Here is an 18751-nt window from a genome sequence, read left to right on the forward strand (position 1 = left end):
CTACCCTCAGCTGCTCTCAGGTTCAGACTTTGTAAAGGAGGAAGGAGCTGAGGGAGTACAGCTGTTAGGAGGAAAGAGGTGTCACATAGCAGCAAAGTACACACCCCCACCTGCCAAAAGGAGGGGACCTAAGCATAAGACCTACCTCTGAAATACAGGTGGAATATTTGTACTCTGTGAGAGGACAGGAAAGGGGTGTGGATGCACTGGTGGAAGGGAAGATCGTGGATGGTGAGAGAGGGACCAGGTGGTGAATTGGCATAAGAGAATGAAAAAAAATATGGATTAATGAACTTGAGTGTGGATGAGGATAACTGACCAAGAAACATGATTACGTGGCAGGGGCAGATATTTTATACTGTATACAAATGTCATCTAAGTTTGAGTTTCTCTCCTGCTTTCTGTCAAGCGAAGGTAGGCAGGTCTGCTCGCACTGCTTCTACAAGCATTTGTCCCATTGCTCTCTCCCACAGCCTATCTTGTAAAGTCCTCTACAGCCTGAGAAGTCTGCTTTTTATGAAGCAGGGTTAGTGGCACCTGACTTCCTAATCTTTAAAGGGATACATATTTCCTTTTTAAAGAATGCAGACCCTTTTCCTCGCACATGGGAACTCACCATTTCTTTTTCTATTCCTTTGGAACTGAATAAGGGGTCTCTTTCTACCACAGACACATCTTGCTCCATGAGCCTTTCAGCTTCACTTGGGTATTTATAAGCACAAGGACACACTGCTGCATGCTTCCTACTACGTCAACCATGTAAAAACATTGTAGAACTGAACAATACATTCTACAGTTATTTGCATGTCTATGTACAAGTTCCTGTAATAACATAACGTCTGTTAAGCAGAGCAGCTAGCTATGATGAAGTACAACAGAAGCTCACAAACATACGTGTGTGTGTGTGTGTGTGTATTTATTCACATGTGCTTAAACACTTACAAATACGCTCACTTTATGGGAGACAAAAAACTCTGCCTTTTGATATATTCATGCAATTCCACAAGACCCAAATCTGTAACTTTTCAATGTCAATAAGCAGCTCTAAAATGGGCTAATTTAGTTTAATACTTGAGGCAAACAATGGGGATTCTGAACAAGCATTAGCTGAATTCTGGTGTATTATAACAAGCCAAGTTCTAATTTTAAGGATTCATTGTGATATTTTAGAAGCAGTCTCATAACAATTTTTAAAAGGCTGAGTTTAAAATATATTGAGCCTAGTTATAAGGGAATACAGAACGTGCTGAACTGCCATTTTTAATGGTATTTTTGCACCACCTCTTCATGCACTGCTTTATAAATCAAACTCAATTTTTTTTTTAAATACAAGAGGCTCAATCTAGTAGAAAGCGCCAAACAGCAACACACACAAAAATTAGAGGTTCATAATTTTTAAAAAGGAACAAAAATGGAAGAAAAGAAAAACTTCTGTAAACGTTTCTATATTTTTGTATAGCAGAAGTCAACTGGCTCCCAAGTCTTCCCAAAATTTTCTTTTTCTATAACAGTTTTCTGAGTTTATTTTGTTTACAACTGTATATTTAGCAGAAATATAAACATATAAAATGAAATTATCAGACACTATACATGTTCTTCAATTACAAAATCATAAATGCAACTTTAATGTTTGTGAATTGGCTAAAGTATGCTCTGAACTGGTACAGTATCTGCCTCAAAATTAATACAAAAAGAAAGGGGAGAAGATTAGTACCAGTTTAATAGCTATGCTTGTGGTATTAAAAAGGAGGTCAAATCGTTTTAACAATAGATACTTAAGGCCAGTCTATACTACAGAATGTAATATGTCAGTAAATTACATATTACTGTACCTTAAGACTGAAGATTTGCTTGTCAGAATAGGACAAACCATGGCCCCAATCATGCAATTGATTGCGCCCAGATACACCACTGCTGAATGCCACTGGCTCCATGCACGGACAAATTGCATAAAGTCTATGTCATCGTAACCGCGGTCTGGAACTATATTTCAGCCTCAGAGTCAAATTCACCACTGGCATAAGTAGATGCAATTCTAGTGAATTCATATTCTGTCTACATAGGCAAGACCAAATAATGTTACCACACAGTGCCCTGATATGGCAAATTTTGTAATACAGACAGGGGATACTGTGGTCATGTAACCTAATTTTCGGTTACCAACATTTTATCAAAATAAAAACAAACAGAACTGATCACAGTACAAATTATTTTCTTACCTAAAAAAGCACAAGGTGAGAAATATAAAGAATAGTAGTGCTCAGTAGCAAAGTATAGAGTTACAGTTTATATTATATGTGAAGTCATAATAATGATTTTTTCTTTATCAGTTTAACCCACTTGGTTCATCTTTCCCTTCTGCAATCCAATTTTTTGTTAGGATTCAGGTTATTACATATGTGCCTAGATTAAAATGACTGGTGGAGCACATGACTGTACAATAACTTGTATTATCTGTGTTCTGTTTAGGATCTTCCAACCTCCTCTCTCATTAATTTCAGAGCATCTCCCATTTCCATATATGCTCCAGGTTGTATTAATTTTCAGCCAAAACTGCAAAAAATAGTTTCAGGGCAATTAAGTCCCCACTGGCCCTTAAATTTTTTATCTATTCACCTCCAAATCACTGGTCCAAATCCAATCCAGGGCAGTAATGACTCAAAGTTTTTACCAACTGAGGACCAATTAGTGGTCTATTGCACTTCGCTAAAAGTCCACAACAGATTTGCAGAAGGAATGGCAACTACTCAGCTGCACCATTACAATTGGGACAAGGAGGGACTGCAGGACAGAACGCATCGGTGGGACTGGCAGCGGAGTAGGGTGCTGCGGTCCCACCCCCCCCAACCCCCCGCCAGTTAGTGGGGACCAAAAGTTGCAACTGTGGTGGTACCGGATATTTCTTTGATGGCCTACATACAATGATTTTAAGTAGTTTCAATACAGTTTCCTGTGGAGTAGTGCACCCATCACAAACCACCGCCACGTTTTCGGAGGATTTAAATGGACACCGAAACTGAGTTACTGAATCTCACCCCAGAAGTCACTCCTCCAAGTCAGGATTGAGCAGCCGTGTGAGCAGGCATTGCTGCACCTGTTCCAAGGAGAAACAGGACTTAGGGCTCCAGAACTGCCCATCTGGCACCTTTTACCAACCCTAAATTCACAACAAAAATATTTTTATACTTAAAACTGTCTGATTTTTACCCACAGCTGTCTGTCAACATAATGAACTCCTGTGATGGACATAACAATGGGAAATTATCTGGGAGTATTTTTAAGCCCTGCTCCAATAATTTATTCTTGCAGAGGACAAAATTAAACATTACTTCTTTAAACTCTATCACAGCAAAATTATTGTCTACATTTTTATATTGTGCTCGTCCCCAGAGTATCCGAGCACTTCACAGTTTAAACAAACATGAAGGATAAATCTAACATTCGGCCTACATAGCTTCCTCCTACACACCAATATTCAGCTACTACCCAGGGATATGCGTCTGCACACTCATGCTCTCTCTTATGTGACTATACCTAAATTTCCTCCTACCTTATTTTTCCTATATGGTTGCTGCTGAAAGAAAGCTAGGCTAAGGGAGTGATCTAAACATAGAAACTGTGCAAGAATTAAAATCCTTGATTTTTATGTACTGAGGGCCTGATCTAAAACCCACTTAAATCTATTGATGACTATGGGTTTTAGATCAAGCCCTATTTTCCGATGTGCATTTATCATACAAGATTCAAATGAGTCCACAAGTGTGCGTTTAAGTTGAAGTTAGCAATGTAAGCGTACGTCATCAGATATTTTGATAGTCTCAGTGAAATAAATGCTTTTATTTCAATGTGTAGAAGTAAATATACAATATAGCCCTAGCACATGGTTAATAACACAGCAAGTAGATCTGCACAGGGACTGAGACAAGACGTCATCTGATTTACATACAAAATCCTTAGGGGGGGGAAGAGAGGAGGGATGGGACAGATGGAACTGTTTCTAGTTCCAGGATCTCACACAGATATGTAGACTGTTTGGCGTCTATTTCAATGAGATTGTGCAAGATAAACCAAAACATTAAAATGAACTTCACAACTTGTTTCAACCTCACATTCCTGATCTTCAGAGAACTTAATCATTGCCGTACAACCAGATCAGATTGAGAACTGCGCCAAACCACTAGTGGAGGCAGGTGTAACTTCAACAGAATTACACCCAATTATGCCAACAATGATCTTGGCCCTCAATCTTCAAAGAAATGTTTGAATTACTTCCTCCCCAAAGTAATTTGTCATAGTCCACTCTAAAATCAGTTGAAGAGATTTCGTAACAAATATAGCTGAAGTTAACAACTGAGTAAGGACAACTTGAGGCAACTGACCAAAATAAAGACAGACATTATGAAGACTGGAAGAGATCTGAGGATCCATGGGTGATTAAACTGTCTAGCTAAAAATTTAAACAAAACTTAGAACTGATCTAAACCAAGTTTAGAATAATTCAAAATATACCACAATTTTTTTTTAAGTGTGAAAGTTACTTTTATCACGCTCAGATAACTCAAAAGCAGACACACAATTTGACCAAAAACTTTCCACTGCATAAAAAGTATTTTTTCAAATGTAAATTCCTCCAAGCAGGGACTTTGCTTTAAGTGTTTGTAAACTGCTATGTACACCTGTTGGGCAGCAAAGGGTAATTTTCCTAAAGTTTCAACTTGGCAAATGGAAACAGGAGTTTATAAGAGAAACAAATAGAGCTCCTCTATGACTGCAGCATTGTTACCATCACATCAGAATTTGGGGTTTTATACTACCACAGATGGAAGACTTCCCAATAAAAATTAAGCCTACCTACACAGGACAGGCAGAACAATGTTCAGTACTAATAACATGCAAGCACAAGTTTCTAAAAACTTTGTTGCATAATTTATTAACTTTCATACCACAGTTTCACAGGTTAAGATAGAAAGCAACACAGAGAGATAGCTGAAACACTTCTTTCTGCCATTAGCTCAGTAAATTACGTCTCAGAGTATTTTTAACTTGAATATACAGTGGAAATAATATTTACTTAAGTTTCCCAATCTACAAAGTCATCTAACTGTAGTTTAGTACAGATATACATCTGCTACGCATCATAAAGATTTACAGTAAGCAGTGACTTACCAGTACTGCATAGATAGTATGTGTGTCACTGACTCAACCTGAAAGCTTGTTTCATTCACATGAAAATTGAGGCTTGCTTGCTTTCTTATTTTTTTAATCTGATCCACTAGGCCAAATCTTCCTCCTCCTAAAAATCAGTAACAAAACTCCCACTGACTTCAACAGAGCAGATTCAAGAGCTTAATACTACTGTACAGGGCTGGCCTAAAGTTTATTAGATTCCCTACAAAAAGCAGAACAGGTGCCATCATGCCCACCACTAGACTGAAAAAATATTTTTGTCCTGCTTCCTTTGAAGGGCTTCTGTATACGAGGGGGATCCCAGCAGATAGTATCTGCCGTTGCTTACAGCTGGCCCTTCTATTGAATTAAGTGTACTGATTGTCAGCATTCAGCTAGAAGTTTCAAGAGCTAAACTGCACAATACATATGTGAAGTGTGTACATTTCTAAAAAGTATGAACTTGGTTTACTGCTAACAGAAATAACACGACCCACATGCACTATATGCTGTTAGAGCTGGTACATACAGCTTTACATTTGATGGAACCTTGAATAAATTGCATTGTTCTTTTGTTCTTTTATTTTCATGACTTAAAAGGATTAGTTTTAAAGATTCCCTGGAAGAATCTACAAGTTAAGTGCTACATGTGAAAACAACATTTATGGTAAGCACAGTGTGGGGTTTAAACTTGACAGTTTATCTTTAGGTAAATTATAGAATATAATTACAAAGTAGGCAGTAACACTGCTGCAGCTAAAAGAAACAGCTATAATTACTCATGTAACAGAAGCACTAACCTATGGACCCAATACTGTAAATCCTTACTCATGCGAAGTCCATGGAACTATTCATAGGAGGAGAGACTACTTCAGCGTGTTTTGAATTGGGCCCACAGGGCCCAATTTTGTAATCTTTACTTATCTGAAGTCAGAATTTTGGATAAGGTTCTACATGCATACTTCTACAAAGTCTGGATTGCAACTTCCCTAGTTTTGGGCCATCACTTAAAGGGTTATTTGGATTTTCTTCTTTTAAATCAAGTTAAAAAATTGGATCCAAATTTTTCTGAGAAAGTCCCCAGCTTTAAGGGTTTAACATCTCAACATCAGAACATGGCTCTCTGTTAGTACAGAGATCGAACGCCCAGTCCAAGAGACTGCAATGCCTTTTTTCAAGCCAGTGGAATCAATGTGCGCATGATTCACTCATATATATTAAATATTCATATTAAAATTTCTTATTGAAACCTGGATTACAAAAAATGCATATTAAAAATAAACCATTTAGGACCAGATTCTTTTAGCCTTGCTCATGTTCTGTAGTACCTGACTTTGCAAGTAGCCAGACTACGTCTGTGGGACTATTTGAGAAGTAAGGTACTATTCACCAACAGTCAGGGCAGCAATTCAACTCTGTCATTTTACAAATTTTTCTCTGGAATTTTCTATTTAGGTGCATTATTTCTTAAATCAATGTTTGCTTTTAAAACAGCTCTTAAACCTCTTGTTTCTACCATAAGCAAGATCAAGTATAAAATTCATCCTCTGTAACGCATCTGTGATTTTCAAACATATGAACAAAGAAATCATCCTTTCATTTTCCCAATAGAAATATTCCCATAGTCCTTCCTTTCTATTATAACACCACCACCTTTAGGAATGTTTCCGTTAAAATTCGCTATAATCTGCGTTTTTCAAGAGATCATACTTTCAAAAAATGGTTCTCCTCCTCCCCTCGTGATCCCCTTTGCTTCCCCTTCTCTATTTTTTACTGTACTAAAAGAAGGCAACAACATTTTATAGAGATCCATGGCTGATCAGGTTATTGCTGTGTTACCACATTGGGAATTTCTGCCTTGTAATAGTACAAAGTGGGTTTAGATCTTCTGATGAAAAGGTACAAAGACTCAGCACTATTACTGCTCACTGGTGGGCGGGGTGGGGAGGGTGAAAGGGGGAAAGAGAGCTTGACTACATTTTCACAAATTTTCCAGCTCTAATTACTAGTACACTCTTGAAACCAAAGACTGACATGTTGCTGGATCCAAATCATACTTACAAACATGGTGTAACATAATGCCAGCAACTCATATTCGCAACAACTTTACATTTGAAAAGGTTGTCTGCTGATTTAGAACCAGACCTCCCAGATGTTGTTGGACATGCATGGCTCCAATGGTATGTTACAGTCATCAAATCTGAGCGTCACCCCACACACTGCGAGTTCATATCCAACCCAGGACAGAAATCTGAAATAAAAAAGGAGGCAGCTTGCTCCAATCTACTGCTGTCAAAGGAACCCATCTAACTGGAGGTTTATAAGAACAGATTGGATAAACACCTATCAGGGATGAGGTACATATATATAAGTATACGTATATACTCGGTCCTACCTCAGTGCACGGTGATGGACTAGCTGTTCTCACAAGATCCCTTCCAGGCTTCATTTCTATGTTCTGCCACAGAATCTTATCAAGCTTTCATGATTTGGCAAATGCAGTGCCTACTACCATTGAATCAAGTTTGGGAGGTGTATATAAATCCCTCTCACTCCTGCTGATGCACTACATTTTCTTACAGACTCATCATTGCTCATGTTCAAAGACATCCAACAGTATTGGTTGCCATGTTCCTACAAACTGCCCTACCTTGAAGCAATGGAATGGCAGGTGGTATTCCTTTGCAGAGGAGGCAAAAATGCCAGTATAGGCACCCGAATTCATGTACAGAGTAGTGCTCTCTGCCCTACTCTGACCTGGGTGTTGATGATCACATCAACTTTGTTGCAGAAGCAATTTAGGAACTTCAAACTTGGACCTCAGATATGTTATATGAAGCACCTTGGTTCATGTTTTTACCATGTCTACAAGACATGTCGATCTCTAAGGTGTTTTTCTGACCTATTTTTTCCAGGACCTGTTTTTGTTGGCTCAATATATATATATTGAGCAATATAAAATTTACAAACAAAAAACCCCACACATCCCACAATATAGACCATACCTGAGGAAAAACCATTTAAGAAAACAAAGATTATAGACACTTTTGAACTATCACAATTAGTGTGTTTCCATCAGTTATCTTTAATCTCTGATTGGAAATGAGCAGCAACAAAAAAAGTAATAATTCTGGAAGTATGTACTGAAATTGCAGATACTAAAACAGAGAACACACACACAAGCAGCTACCTACGTGGGAGACATTCAGCTGAGTTTGAACAGTACTGCATGCTGAACAGACAACTAAAATATCAGCCCTTGTTGAGACCTGCACCATAGAATATGTGTTAACACTTACTGCTGCTTTTGTGATGGTATACTGAAGTACAGTGGTGTTCCTTTGAAACGTGGAGTTTCTGTACTTCAAAGGTGAAAACACACAGTTTGGTACTAAACTATTTTTTACCTGACACACCAAGTGTGTGAAGCAACAACAAAACTGCTGATGCTGTGCTAAACATAATGAAAACTGGCTATTAGATGACCTAGAGGACAGCCCTTCATACAGCTAGATAATAGCCCCAGGTTTGGTAGTGATTCTGGGAGTCTTGTTTTTGATCCTGAAACTTTTTTTTTTAAAGTTCTACTGTGGTCTAGGAGCCATCACAAAGGTGAGACTTTCAGCTCTCAGAGAAGGAAAACAATATGAAATGCTCTCTCATGTGTTACAAATGGCAAGTTCTGCCTCCATCTCAAGGAAGACTGCCTGTCTGCAAGGTAAGTACAGCTCCTAAAAACTGGGATGTGACAAAACAAGAGAAAAGGCAAACTAAAATGATATGACTGGCAAGAGATTTAAGGATCTCGTAATACAGCCAGAGTAATGGCCTTGTGGACATGAAGGCTCCATCAGCCTACATGGGAGGTAAAGAAAAACCCATATTTGGCTGGGACCCTCTAAGTTTTATAGTTTGGGGGCAGAAGTAAAGCTGTGTTACCTTATATTAAAAATAGGTCAGGTTTAATTTCTTATTCAATAAATAAATATAATTACTAATGAGACAAATCTTATCTTTGTCTGAAAGTGAATAACTACAAAATGCAGGTTTAATCTATTAACAAAGATTGTGTCTACACCAGAAAAACTAAGAATTGTAATTTTCCACCAGTGGAGCCCCAACGATGGTACAAATGGGTGGGACTTGATGGCAGTAAAAATGTCCTACTGCTGTCCTCACTACATTTTCCACCATTGCTACCACTGGTGATGCTGCAACAATTTTGAGTTATGAGTCCCAGATTTGCCAATGAAGATGCAGCGTCATTTACAATTTGTGTAGCCTTTCTTCATATACTGCTAACTAGTCTGAGTGAATAATCTGTGACCAAACTGAATATTAATAGATTGTAACTTTTATGCCTTAAAACAGTTGTCTTCACTTCTACATTTTCAGAATTGAATACAGTATCTCCCAATTTTGTTTTTTTATTTTTCACTTACAGTACAATAACCAAGCATTTGAAGTCACTTACATGAGATATATTATGACATTGAATACTACACATTGTCTCATATGCAAACTGATGACCATTTTAATTCTGTATGAATAGCAGAAGGTAACTCAAATACAAGTGAAGCTTTTCAAATAAATATATTTCACAATTTCTATGGGTACAGTACGTAGTTAAAAACATGACCCTGCAAAAAAAGTAAGTATGTACTTAATTATACACACATGAATATTCCCACTGCAGGATCATTGTGTTAGATGTTTACCTTATTCACCTATCCAACATTACACATCTGGGGAGAAAGCCATTACTCTGTTCAGAAAGAGCAGAACTTCTGCTTAAGCCTAGTATACGCTTAAAAGTTTCTGTATTGGCAGATCTTCACCTGCAAAAGCTTCCTAGTGTAGATGCAGCTTATACCAGCAAGAAAGCCCTTTTGCCAGTTCAGCTTATCCCAGTTTGGAGAGTGAAATAAACCATACAGGAAAAAGCAGTTTTATGCTGGTGTAACTGCATCTACAGGAGGTCTGTACAGAAATGACACCCAAAACACAAAAAAACAAACATAGTTCCCTAACTGACACTGCTATACCAGCAAAAGATTCTATTGTACCTCTGGCCTTAGATAGATTTCCGCATCCACATTTTAACACATCAACCCAGAGATTGTTTATATAAAAAGAAAATGCTAACTTTCTCTCTCTCTCACACACACAGGGAGAGTGGGGAAAATGCCAACTCCCCCCATCAATTAGAAGAGGGGGAGAAATGAAGGGATGCAGCACGTTTTCTTTTTTTCAGTCAGAAAAGTGTTATGCAACTTTTTTTCCCCGTAGATATAAAATTTAAGAAGAAAATCCTGGATGTGTTTAAATGTAACAAACATTTAAAGTATCTCTAAAGTTATCTCATTGTTTTATAGGGCAGGAACGCAAAGTCATTTTCACATGACTATCATGGAAACCTCAACAGTATTCTTTTGCCTTACAGAGAAATTAATATGGTGTAAGCTCCGTACCCCGAAACATACACAGAGTCCTTAAAAAGTGGGATGTCTAATCAGGAGCCATGTAAATACAGAGTCCTCTAAGGATATTAGATTATTCTTTCTACACTTAGTCACCACCACTCTCAGAGACCCAGCTGCCAATATGACCATCCCTCGCTGCTTAGGGTAAGTTGCTGCTAGACTTGTACTTGCCTACCAAAGTAATATTTTCCCAACACCATATTTCGACAGTTTTATCATAGGATTTCTTTGGGGGGCCCCCTGCATCAGTCACAACTTTCCCTCTACCTATTAGCATGCATAAGGTATCAAAAAAAAAACCAGATATCAAACAACAGCAATGCTGCTTCAATATAGAGACAATGGAGTCAAAGTATTGCAATTTTTTTTCCATGCAGCACTTCAAGGACACATCACAACTCAGCCTCTTTCAGAAATCTTAGAGCAAGCAGCTGACAAGAGGGGAAAAGATTGACTGTTTTCTATTTAGACTAAAGTGAGACACTAGAAAACCTGAGATATGGCCTTGAATGGCTGTTTTAACAAATGTCTCTTATTTTGGGGAAGGGAAAAGTTAATATTTGTTTGTGCCCATATGGCTCAAAAAATTATCTACCCACAGGGATACTATGCCAGTGAAGAGTACTGAAGAACTCAATGCTCCAGATAAAAATCTGACAAATTTTCCAACAGTGACATGGGACAAAAAATACCTTTTCATACAAGTCTACATAATAGCAGTATCTTGGGTCTTTCTGTAACACAGAACTAGACAACTATGCAAACTTAGGTGGGCTGTTTGCATGATCTGTATCACACTTCATTACAAAGTAAGCTAAAACCACAAAACTAATTTCACTTTGAATCTCAAAATGCACTTATAAAAATTACAGTACTCATTCAGAATGCTGCAGTATCTCTACTGTAAGATGGAGTGTTTTGGACTACTGTTGTATAATACGGCAGGATGCAGTACTGACAACCCCATGTATTCAAAAATCATGGGTCAGGCCCCAAAATACTATGAGACTGGCTTAAAAATCACAAGTTTTAAAAAAAATAATTGTGAGCTCTCTTCATTTGCTTTCTTGGTTTTGAGACTTTAGGACAGTCTCAGGTCACATTTTTCAACTTGTCTCTGCAACCAGGAGGGCTACATTTTTTTATTTTTTTTTAAATAATGAAAGCCGAGATGATCATATACTTCCATCACTGCAGGAGCTCAGACTTTAAGAAAATCACCAAATACCATGAGACTCACAACAAACTCATAAGAGTTGGCAAAACAGGTATACATATTTGGGCTTGTAAATATTAGATTTTTTAATTGGATAATGTAGATAAATACTGATTTCATCATACAAACACAAACTGAGGAAAAATATTTCCATTGATAATCATCAAAATTTCCGCAAATTATGCAAAGTAAGAAAAATGGTGCTTGAGAATTTATTACACTTGATTTAAGGCCATTTACTTTGTATATTCTGACATGATATTGCCAATTTGTGTTTTAACAGTTATAAAGCTTTAACTTTTTTAATCTCAACATTGAATGGCATTAAATAATTATTCTCTGATGTCCCCATTGTCTGAACCCCCCATAACTGTGAAAATTTAAATACATAATAGAAAAAAGTGCTTAAAAATAAACATTAATTTTATCCACCAAAATTATATAAAAATAATCATTCTGCCCATCCTATTTTAAGGGCAGAATATAATACAGTACTTTTGGGGGACAAATTCTGCCCTAGCCTGAAGGGTCACTGCAGTTCCTGGACACAGCTAAACCTTGACCCCTCTCTCGATGCAGGATACAGCAAGCCCACATAGAGTATCCACACCCACTGGTGCATGAAGCTCTGTCCTACTGGGACTCCTGGAATGAGGTGTCTAATTGGGGCAGTGTAAATAAAGAGTACTCAATTGGAAATGAAGAGTCCACTATTATTCTTTCTACCCACTACCACTTTCTATGACCCAGTGTCAATATGACCATCTCTCACTCCTTCAGATCAAGTTGCTGGTCATTAATATTATCCTTGTACTTGCCTTAGGAGAGTTTGGGGATCCAGGCCTATGCAGATTCTTTGACCAATTGGATCCCCCATTCCAGTCTCTTGCCAGGGCCAGACTCAACAACTTCCTAGATCTAGACCCTCTATGAATGGGCAAGCTGTTCCCCTCACCTGCCGAAGAGCCAGGGGCAAACATGCTCCCCAACAACGTAGAATGGGACTGTGGAATATTGTACGTAAGTGCTACACACTCCCATGTGCCAGTCAAAAGCAACCACATTGGTTATTTTCTCCCAAAAAAGAGATTAAGAAAAAGTAAGGTTTTTTTTAAAAAAATATCCTTTGAGTCACGCTCAGCCATACCCTCTGAAGGACGAGCAGCCCTTCTTAAAATATATTTGAATGTGCTATTTTCTGTTTCTCTTAGAAGGCAGGATTTCCCCCATTACCCTGAAATTGATTAAAAGAATATTAATGTGTGTCTCAAAGCTAAACATGATTTAAGAACAGGTTTTATAGTACTGTAATTGGCTAAATACCTGGAATTTGCTTTCTTGGATATTTAGTTTAAACTGAAGACCCCATCTGGCAAACACTCTAGCATCTGTGTAACTTTAGTGGGACTATTCACGTAATTAAAGTCAATGGTACTACTCACATGAATAAATTTATTCAAGTGGTTAAACGTTTGTAAGATGGAAGTCACAAAGAGAATTAGTATGTGTGCATAGATTGTATTTGTAACTGTATCTAACAGTGTCAAACGATATTTTAGAGTTTTAAAAATGTAATTTTGATTAAGCTTTGTCATTGGTTCAGGAATACCGAACCAGGAATTCTTTTATTTGGGGGGGGAGGGGAAGGAATGAATACTACTCCTTCATAATTATCACACCTTCATTTTTTTAACATTCATGTTTTCAATGGAGCTAATAACATCTTTTAAAAGACACTGTGTTACTGTATAAATGGCACTGCCTTGTCACATAGACATCTTCATATACTGATGCCAGTACAGACCTGAGAACAGTGTTTTGCTTAGCTACTGTACTGCTGAACTATCAAGAGAGAGAACAAATATTTTTCTCAAACATTTTGCCACAATAACTTGTATTTTTAAATTTATCATTCCCTGGCATATTTAAAACCAAATTTTAAACTATTCACAACAGAGTAAGCCTTATACTGAACTATTACAATCCCCTATTTTAAAACTATTTTGGGTTAAAACTCAGAACTAAATCATTCCATTAAAATACAAGCAGAAAGCGGGAGAAATCTGACTGGATATTGACAAAACCAGACCGGTACATGAGGAAGGGCAGAGAACACGAGCTCAAGCAAAATCATTCCCCACTTCTGGATCTGACAAAGGACCTCCATGGAAACTGCATGGGTTCAGGGCTCCCAACCTTTAAGGAGTATGGCTAGGTGAAAAAAGACGGTAGAGCTTATATTGAGCTGCTGTCCCTAGCCTAAATGCAGCTAATCAAACAGCAAGTATTTTGCAAAAATAGGGAGTTTATCATCAAGTTTTAGAAAAATGTTGATGCCCTCTCATTAATAAAAATGTCTCAATACTGCATTACTCCATGAAGTACACAGGACATAAGAGTACTGTCCTTACGTTTTTCTCGTATTCTCCACCTGTTATTGAGGGAGTTACATTAACCATCTAACAATGATCGTTACTTTCTTGGATTCCTGAAAAGACTAAACTAGCCAGAAAAATTAAACTGATGGAATTTAAGTCAAAAACCTAGGAACTTCCTAGTTAAATGGATGTGCCTTCCACAAAAATGAACCTAAACTCAAACATGTACACATTTTATGTTATTGAACTTGGTCACATGCCTCCAAGTGCATGACAAAGAGCAATATACAGACCTAAAACAATAAATGAATAGGAAATAAAGCCTGAGTCCATCCCCATGCAAAATGAGTCACTTAACATCAGACAAAGAATTTAGTCATGCTCTGGTTTATTTACTTGAATACCACATCATTTTCAAATGGGTCAAACGGCAGGGCAGGACACCTAGTGAACTATTCAACAGCCTGATCCTGCACTGAAGTCAATGGCAGAATACACATTACAACAATGTGATCAAGACTGGCCCCATCATTTCCATTAAGGGCCCGATTCTGCATTGCATACTCATGTAAAACTCCCACTGCACAGCTCATTTTTAAAAATCATTTTTGTCCTTAAAGCTACATTATTCGTATCTTTTCTTTTATATAGAATCTGTCACTCTGCAGTTTGACTAGGTAGTCAGATGTCTGAACACTGCTCAGTTTCTTGCTGAAGTTTTCTGGCTTCATTTTGTTACATAAACATACACTGCTATTCAAGCATAGCAGAAAGGATTAAAAAAAATATATTAGTTAATTATATAACTTGTGTGCAGGTCTTATGTATTGACTTTTAATTCTCTCAAAGTACACATATACATAAAAATTATGAAAATCGTGTTAACCGGCAATCCACAAATGTTAGCCTAAGGGAAGTTTATAATGCAACTTTTTCATGTGATAGAGAAAATCATTTAACTAAATAAAAACAAGCCTGTTTGTTATGCTGTACACTCCCTTTATTTATAGCAAAGCCTTTTAAATTAACATTTTCAAAGTCCCATAACATATATATAGAGTATTTGAACCCAATAGTACATTTGATGTTAAATGTATGCCTTAACAAACCTTATACAAAAGTGAACATACCTCAAAAGGAGTGGCCTATAGTAGCATGGCAGGCAAGGCCTTGAAATGTAATAAAATGTCTGAATTTTCTTTGATCTATTGTAATACCAATCAGAGGACATCAGAGAAATAGCTCTGCTCCAGGCCAATTAATGTCCAGTCAAGACCACAAATTAAATTAAATGATACAAAAAATGTTCTGTGCATGAAAACTATGTGTACAAATGGTTCGTCCATACCATATAGATTTTTGTGCCTTAATTAAATACATATTTACAGGTTTTGAAAAAGGAAAATATTTAGGCTCTGACCCTGCAAAGTTCTCCACATGAGTGGATCCCTGTGCAGGGCTCACTCCATATTCGTGTCTTACAGTAATATTTTAGTTGCCAGAGACATAAACAATCAATCAGTTTATGTCTCTGGCAACTAAAATAATCACATTTTCTCACAAATAGTTTTGTTATTATTCACATTTTGTAATGCTCTGTTATTTTAGTCTGTAAAGATCTACACCTATCTTAAGTAATTTATTGGCACAGCAAAGATGTATCAATTTATTAGACCTAAAGTACAAAATTTGCAAAGTTTACACCTGAAAAGTCAAGTGTAGGTAACTGATTGACAGACATGAAAAACTAATCTATAAAGCAAGCAGAGGAAGAAGAAAGCATTATCCATTTGTCAACTGGTTAACTGATTATTAATTTTACTTGTAAAACATCTGTCTTGTATTTAGACATCTGGTGTACAGTTTTGCTCTTTACTCCTGAATTTTGTGGTCTCTTGAAATGTATGTAGTTGTGTGCTTAAAATCAGTGACAGTGACCAGTTTATTGTACATTCCTTATCTGAGGAAAGCAATAATATAGTATTTCCAAAGAATAAAAATATAAAAAAATTAATTCCTATGCAACCATGTGATTCAGCTGTAACAGCCTCTTTAGACAATTTCAGATAGAAAACTTACATGTGATCTTGTTAGAAACACAAAAGATTCACAAACATGGAAGTAAATTAGCAAATCAATATTTCAAGTATGTGACACACTGAACACTTGCATTTTGTCAGCCACACTATACAGCTAATTCAAAGTACCATTTCTGATCCAGTATTTGAAAGCTATTTACTGGCCATTAAGTAGGAGCCAAGCCATTATCTTGCCGTAAGAGATCACAATACAAGTACAATTACAGCAAAATGTTTCAGAACCTGAATCCACATCCCTTTCCAACTTCCCCAAGAACCAACCACCACCAGCCCTAATTACCTTAAATCCTAAACCCTTTTCAGGGGTGCACATCAAGCCCAAACCCCTTTTAAATGCAAAGCCCACAGCATAATGTACCTAATTTCAGGCTTTTGGCCTGAGAAGTAGGGATTTTTCAAACTCTGGGGCCTGCCTCCAAAGTCTCTGGACTTTCAGTATTGCAGCTCTGATGTGACACTGAATAGAATATGGGAGGAACCTCTACAGGCAGGCTGCAAAAAGGCAATTCTAAGAGCCACGTTTTTCAGAATCACAAAGTACTGGAACATATTATTTTCCTGATTTTAAAAGCACACTTTTATCTTAGGCAATATTTTTGTCACTTGCCAAGGAGAAACCATAGGACAGAGATTTAGGGAGTGGCCAAGATGAAAATCTCAGGTTTTTCTATTTCCCACTGTAGGCAGGTATGGCAGCATATTATCAAATGCCAAATCCACGCATACAGTAATTTGCCACACCACAGCACTGACACAAATGCACCATGTGAAAAGATTCATCCCTAAGGAGTCCTGCGGTTTCTCACTTGCAGATTGAGAACTTTATCACATAGGTTCACTTTAATTCCATTCCCTAAGGCCTGCACACCGCTCCCCACCCCCCAAAAAAAGCCGCAAGCACAGGACACTGTAATAAACTGCCAGCCCTTTCTCCCTGCTGGGATGTCTTGCAACAGAGAGAAGAGGCTGCAGGGAGGGCCTCGCCTACTCAGCAGTACAGAGCGAGAGTGAGCTGCAAACTTTTTCTTTATTTAGGGGAGCCCCAGCTAATACAAAATTAAACTTGCTAAGCATTTACCTACCTGGTATAAATCTGCAACAAGTGCATGCAGGATCCGGGAACACAGACCTGGCCGGACTGGGCACAATTTTCCCCTTTTTGGGAGGCGCTGATGGAGCAATTTCAATACTAATTTATTACAGAACTGCCTTTGCTCGGTCCTACTTTACTTACAGTACAGATCTCGTCCCGTAAACAAATATCGCTCCGCCAGGAAACATACTCCTCCCTCCCCTTCCCCCATGCAATACACCCTCCCCTAAGCAATTGCACTGGGAGCGAAGGAGTGGTGGCAATATCCACCCACCTCCCCACACACTTTGCAAGCCCACGCTAGGAAAGGCTCCGAGAACCAGGACTTACCTTTTGCATGATCCCCCTTTGCGCGCCCCGCCTAGTGATCGGGGGAGAGGTCGTTGGGGGGGGGGGGGTTTCTTGTAATCTCTGATGCAAAATCCCAGTGTCAGCAAATCGCTGTCAAATTATTTTCTTGCAAAAGAAAAAAAAAGCAGAAGCAGAAATGGGCGGAGGCTGGAGGAGGCGAGCGGATCCCTCCGCCGAGATGGGTCGGGCCCTGGGGTTGCGAAGCAGGAAGTAACAAGGTGTCAGCAGCAGCAGCGGTCGCCCTGAACCCCCCTCCCAGGCTGCCGCGCAACCCCCCGCCCGCAGCCGCCCGGGGCTTTGGGTGCAGGGACGGGCCAGGCCACGCGCGGGGGCTGCTCCCTTCCCGGGGAGCCGGGCTGGGCTCTGCCCTCTCAGCGCTGCAAACTCGGCGCAGGTGCGGGAGCCTCCGGCCGGCGGCGCCCCGGGGCGGCCGCCCCCAGCCCCCGGGAGGCGGGCGGAGGGCTGGCAGCCGGGCCCTGGGCTCCCCGGGGACACGGCGGTGCCGGAGGCTGCCGGGCGCGTTGCCTCTCGCCGGGCGCGGGCGCGGCGGGGCTGGACGGGGCGCAGCTGGGGCTGCAGCTCGCCGGGCTGAACACGCGAGGCGGCTCCATTGGCCCAGGCGCCGCCAAGCGCTCGCGGCCCCGGGGGGGGCAGGCGCTGCCTTGGCCCGGCGCCCCGGGGAGGGAGGGGGCGGGCGGGCGCGCGCGCCCCCCGCGAGGCCGGGCAGGTCTGGCTGAGGCGCGGGCGCGCTCACCCTCTCCGGGGCATGGGGGGGGGTGACGAGGCGGGCGGGCGGCTATGACGCCCTGCGGGCTCTGGGGAGAGTTTCCCCTTCCTCACGCGCCATGCCTGCCCAGCGCGGGGGAGGGTCACACACAGGGAGCCGCTCTCCTGGGCCGGCTGGTATTGGCGCAGCGCTCCCCAGACCTGAGCCTCTCTCTGCCTCGTGGCTCCGCCCCCCGCTC

General features: G+C 39.7%; 1 protein-coding gene across 7 annotated transcripts in view; it reads right to left on the bottom strand.

Moving 5' to 3' along the window:
* Positions 1-18415, bottom strand: part of TRERF1 (transcriptional regulating factor 1) — a 141523-nt gene extending 123108 nt beyond the window's left edge. For 3 of the 7 annotated variants that reach the window (XM_073339029.2, XM_073339031.2, XM_073339030.2), the window contains exon 1: positions 17766-18414. The gene's annotated coding sequence lies outside the window, so the exon portion shown is untranslated. Of the gene's footprint in view, positions 1-17424; positions 17606-17765 lie in introns of those variants that run through there. The other 4 variants (XM_073339036.2, XM_073339035.2, XM_073339034.2 and 1 more) reach the window with 3 other exon arrangements.
* Between the last annotated feature and the right edge of the window lie 336 nt (positions 18416-18751).

Source organism: Lepidochelys kempii, chromosome 3, assembly GCF_965140285.1.
Source record: "Lepidochelys kempii isolate rLepKem1 chromosome 3, rLepKem1.hap1, whole genome shotgun sequence".
In the NCBI taxonomy this organism is placed as follows: domain Eukaryota; kingdom Metazoa; phylum Chordata; order Testudines; family Cheloniidae; genus Lepidochelys; species Lepidochelys kempii.